This window comes from Felis catus, chromosome E1 (genome assembly GCF_018350175.1).
Source record: "Felis catus isolate Fca126 chromosome E1, F.catus_Fca126_mat1.0, whole genome shotgun sequence".
Taxonomy (NCBI): Eukaryota; Metazoa; Chordata; class Mammalia; order Carnivora; family Felidae; genus Felis; species Felis catus.
In genome coordinates, this window is record NC_058381.1 from 32,338,446 (window position 1) to 32,344,445 (window position 6,000).

The window sequence follows — 6,000 nt, forward strand, 5'->3', positions numbered from 1 at the left end:
AATTATATAGAGAAAAAGGAGAATGGATCTGGGAAGCTTTGTTAAATTGGTATAGGTTTTCAGTTTTACAAGATCAAAAGAATTTTGGAGATGGATGGTGGTCATGGTTATACAATATTATAAATATTTTTAATGCCACTGAACTTTACACTTAGAAATGGCTTAACATGGTAAATTTTATGCTGAATGTATTTTAGTCCAATAAAAATACTGGCAAAAAATAGAGAAACTGGATGGGGGATATCTATCTTTGCAACTTTTCTGTGAATCTGGTATTAATGCAAAATAAAAAGTTAGTTTTAAATAAGTAGTCACCTTTCCAATCAAAACCCTAAATCCCCAGGCCCCCTCCTCAGAGACAACTACTGGAAATATTTCCTTACATACCAACACACATGCACACACAGTGAGAATCCTCCAGAAAATTCCCCAATGGAACCTGAGAAACCTCTCTCCCTTAATGCCAAACAGCCACTTAAGGATGTTTCTGTCTTGTGGGCAAAAATGACAGGGAGATAGATTATGATCACTTCTCCAAAGCAAGATATGCCAAACAAGCTTGCTGGATCCTTTCCTCTAAGTCATCTGCATAACCGCACTGAGGAGATTGATTGAAATGCATTTCCCATCTCCAAATGTTTTTAAAGAGAACCATGAGGTTCCTGGAAAAAATCCACTGACTACTGACTGGTGAAAGACTGAATGGGGTTGTTTTCAGAATTTCTCAACTCAGTTCACTAAAAACCCAAACTTCTGAACAACAAAAAAGGTCAATTACTTCAGTGAGTTGTGGTTCAAAGTTCCAATGTAACCTTACACTGTTAGTCAATATATTACACTTTTTTTTTTTACTAGTTTGATCCAGACCTATTCTATATCAAAGCCTGTTTTAAGAACACAGAAATGGATGAGGTGGCCATAACCTAAAAACCAGTGCAAAATAAGTGAGAATTGTATGGTTAATTCTATGGGATATGGGGAAAAATAGTAAAAGGAATTTTTTTTATCCTTGTTAGTTCCTTATGCCAGGAACCCAAATGACCCAAATCCAGGGAGTTAATGTGCAGGTTTTGAGCCATTGTGAATAAAGACTAGGTCAGCCCTGTGCAGCACTGGTCAGGGTACCTATCACTTTAACAATGACATCCCAAGACCTGAAAGTCCGAAAACTTCCCTGCAGCACAACAGAAATGCTTTAAAAGTTGATTGCTTTCTGACTGCCTCTCTGATGGATTGTTGCTCTCTGCTTCTTTATCACACACCTAACTCTGGATTCAAACTTTCCTTTTTTTTCCCCCATCTTTTCAAGGTTTTGTGCTCAAACTTGCAATGTCCTCACTGCTTCAAAACTCTTTTCGTTGGGGCATCATCTTTAACCATCCTCAGTGATGTATTCCCCTATCAGCCATGACACTGAGCTTGCTACCCTCGACAAGGGACTCTTACATATTGATTTCAAGCAACCAGAGAGAAGGACACTTCTGTTTTGTAATGTCGTTCTCACCTCTATCAGTTTCTAATAACTGCAACTAGTCTTTGGGGCTAATCATTCAGACCCAAATAGAGGGGCACCTGGGTGGCTCAGTCGATTAAGCATCTGACTTCCGCTCAGGTCATGATCTCAGCTGGCTCGTGAGTTCAAGGGGGCTCTGTGCTGACATTCGGAGCCTGGATCCTGCTTCAGATTCTGTGTCTCCCTCTCTCTCCACCCCTCCCCTGCTAACACTCTGTCTCTGTCTCTGTCTCTCTCTGTCTTAAAAATAAACATTAAAAATTTTTTAAAAAGAGCCAATAGGTAGAATTGGAAAAGTCATAATAATTGACACACAGTATAATGCACAGTATTACATTGGTTAATGTCAATTTTATAACAACTTTAGCTAACAGATGAGGAAGTAGACTTGGGGATAAAGTTATTTACCTGCAGAGGACATTATAGGTAAGACACTGTGGCCACTGCCCCCATGATCCTTGTCCTCCATCCTTAGAGAGTGTCTTTCTTTCTATCAGAACCTACTCTTAGGGAAGGTGTTTTGAATATCTGGGTGTTACCCCTCTGAGAGATACTTGCTTTGTAATCTGTTCACTTATTCAGTCAACAAACAATATTTGTTCATTATAAACTAGTCATCATGTTGGATGGAGAACCCTGCAGCAAACAAAGCAGGCAGGCTTGTCCCATGTGGAATACTGAAATCCCTGATAGCAATTGAGGAAAAGATCGTGAAGGGGGAATAATGAAGATGGTGTAAAGGGATACAATATAGGATGCTATTTTTCACTCAGTGGCCAGAGAATGCCATTTTGAAGCATTTTAGATTGTTACTTAAAGTAAGTCCAAATTCGACAGGGCCGTCTGGGTGGCTCATTTGGTTGAACATCTGACTTCATCTCAGGTCATGATCTCACCATTGGTGAGTTTGAGCCCTGTGTTGCGCTCTGTGCAGACAGCTCAGACCCTGGAGCCTGCTTCAGATTTTGTGTCTCCCTCTCTCTCTGCCCCTCCTCTGTTCACACTGTTTCTCTCTCTCAAAAAATTAAACATTAAGGAGGAGGAGCCAAGATGGCGGAACAGCATGGGAGTTTTTTGTGTGTCTCGCGTCCATGAAATACGGCCAGACCAACACTAAACCATCCTACACATCTAGAGAACTGATTGGAGGATTAACACAACAATCTGCACAACCTGAGCCACAGAATTCAGCAGGTATGCGGTGCAGAGAGGTGAACTTGGGGAGAGAGAAGCTGGCAGCGGGCAGGGAGCCACTTTTGCAGATGGAGAGAGGACAGAGACTGGGGGGGGGGGATGGGAGAATACAGGAAAAGCACCCTTCCCCAAAAGCAGCTGGAGAGAAAGCAGAAAATTGGAAATAGCCACAGGGACTAAACCAAAAAGGGAGAAAGGAGAAAGAAGAAAGGAGAGGGTTTAAATTCCATTAAGACTGTAAACAAGGGGAGCACAAAGTCTGCAACTCCGTAGCTCGATACCTGGTGGTGCTCTGGTGGGAAGGGCAAATCCCCAGGAACAGAGTGGGGTCTGGGAGGTTCTCAGCCCACACGGGGAAAAGCAGATCCACTGCAGGAAGGACATTTGGTAGAGACTGTTGAAGCCACCTGGTCCCAGGAGACCCTAGAAAACAGCCACATTCGTTGGTACTGGAACAAGGTTGTTAAAGGTGAAGCCCGGTGCCAGATGTGTGTTGTGATTTTCCATAATCCCTGAAAAGCCACTGCAACACTATCTAGTGAACTTCTTCTGGGGTAGGCTGGCATCTGGCCGCAGTCTTGGGGCACCGGCAGCAGCAGGTCCAGCAAGCATTCATGGGTGCAGCCGGAATTCGGCCATTGCTCAGTGAGACCCTCCCACAGAGGGGCAGAAGGGGTCAAAGTCACAGTCCTTTGAAAGTAAGGGGCCGGGTAAAACAGCCGCATCTAAGACAAAACGTGGGAGAGAGGTACTGCCTGGGGCCTGGTCACAGAGAGTGAAAAAGCAGGGAGTGGACGAGAGCTGAAGACAGGAAGGGTGTGCGATTGCTGATCCAGGAGAACAGACTGGGTGGCTGGGTGGCGCCATTTTCACCACTCCTATGCATGTGCATACGCATCTACGAGCCCTGCAACAATCCACCCCCATAGGATAGCAGCGCCATCTAGTGGAGAGCAGAGCCATTACACTGATCCTCACCCAACTGGGCCAACTTTGCTCTTCAAAAAAGCAAGTCTCACCACCGGCTTAGTTTATGGACAATAAAGCGCTACATAGACTGACTTCTAGGGAAAAATGAAGTAATCTCAGTCCTACTTCAGTCTGTTAGCAGGTCCATCTATTCAATTTTCTTTCTTTTGTTTTTTTTTTCTCTTTTACACTTCTTTTTCTTGAATACAGAAAGAGAAAAAAATCATTTTTATTTTCAATTTTTATTAAAAATATTTTTCTTTAATTTTTATCACCATATTTTTTACTTTTGTGTAAATTTTTTCAAATTCTATTTTACTTCCATCATTTTATTTTAGTCTACTACAGTGTTCACTTTTTCAAATTTTCAAACGCTTTCCTTTTTTCCATTTTTTTTCTTTTTTCTCTTTTTTTTCTTTTTCGTTTCTTTTCTTTTTCTTGAATATAGAAACAGAAAAAATTCATTTTTGTTTTTAATATTTAATAAATATATTTTTGTTTAATTTTTTCTACCATATTCTTTACTTCTGTATATATATATATATTTTCAAATTCTATTTTATCTCCATCATCTCATTTTAGTCTACTTCAGTGTATTCATTTTTTCAAGTTCTCAAACGTTTTCCTTTTTTTTTCTTCTCCTCCCCCCTTTTTTTCTCCAATCTGTCAAACCACTTTCAACACCCAGACCAAAACACACCTAGGATCTAGCATCATTTATTTGATTTTTGTGTGAGTATGTGTTTTTAATTTTAATATATATATTTTTAAATTTTCTTTAATTTTAATTTTTCTACCTCATTAGTTCTTTTTCTCCCTTCAAAATGACAAAATAAAGAATTCACCCCAAAAGAAGGAGCACAAAGAAATGATAGCCAGAGATTTAACCAACACAGATACAAGCAAGATGTCTGAACCAGAATTTAGAATCACGATAATAAGAATACTAGCTGGAGTCGAAAATAGATTAGAATCCCTTTCTGCAGAGATAAAAGAAGTAAAAAATAGCCAGAATGAAATGAAAAATGTTATAACTGAGCTGCAATCATGGATGGATACAGCGGCAGCAAGGATGGATGAGGCAGAACAGAGAATCAGCAATATAGAGGACAAACTTATAGAGAAAAATGAAGCAGAAAAAAGAGGGAGATTAAGGCAGAAGAGCACAATTTAAGAATTAGAGAAATCAGTGACTCATTAAAAAGGAACAACATCAGAATCATAGGGGTCCCAGAAGATGAAGAGAGAGAAATAGGGGTAGAAGGGTTATGTGAGCAAATCATAGTGGAAAACTTTCATAACCTGGGGAAAGACACAGACATCAAAATCCAGGAAGCACAGAGCACCCCCATTAGATTCAACAAAAACTGACCATCAACAAGGCATATCATAATCAAATTCGCAAAATACTCAGGCAAGGAGAGAATCATGAAAGCAACAAGGGTAAAAAGTCCCTAACCTATGAGGGAAGACAGATCAGGTTTGCAGCAGACCTATCCACAGAAACTTGGCAGGCCAGAAAGGAGTGGCAGGATGTATTCAGTGTGCTGTATCAGAAAAATACGCAGCCAAGAATTCTTTATCCAGCAAGGCTGTCATTCAAAATAGAAGGAGAGATAAAAATGTTTCCCAGACAAACAAAAATTAAAGGAGTTTGTGACCACTAAACCAGCCCTGCAAGAAATTTTAAGGGGGACTCTCTGAGGGGAGAATATATATATATATATATATATATATATATACCAAAAGCAACAAAGATTAGAAAGAACCATAGAACACCACCAGAAACTCTAATTCTACAAACATCATAATGGCAATAAATTCATATCTTTCAGTATTCACTCTAAACATCAGTGGACTCAATGCTCCAATCAAAAGACATAGGGTAACAGAATGGATAAGAAAATAAGATCCATCTATATGCTGTTTACAAGACCTAAAGATACTTTCAGATTGAAAATAAAGGGATGGAGTACCATCTATCATGCTAATGGTCAACAAAAGAAAGCCAGAGTAGCCATACTTACATCAGATAATCTAGACTTTAAAATAGAGACTGTATCAAGAGATGAAGAAGGGCATTATATCATAATCCACCAAGAAGACCTAACAATTGTAAACATTTATGCACCAAATGTGGAGCACCCAAATATATACATCAATTAATCACAAACATAAAGAAACTCATCGACAGTAATACCATAATAGTAGGAGACATCAACACCCCACTCACAACAATGGACAGATCATCTAATCAAAAAATCAACAAGGAAACAATGGTTTTGAATGATACACTAGACCAGATGGACTTAACAGATATATTC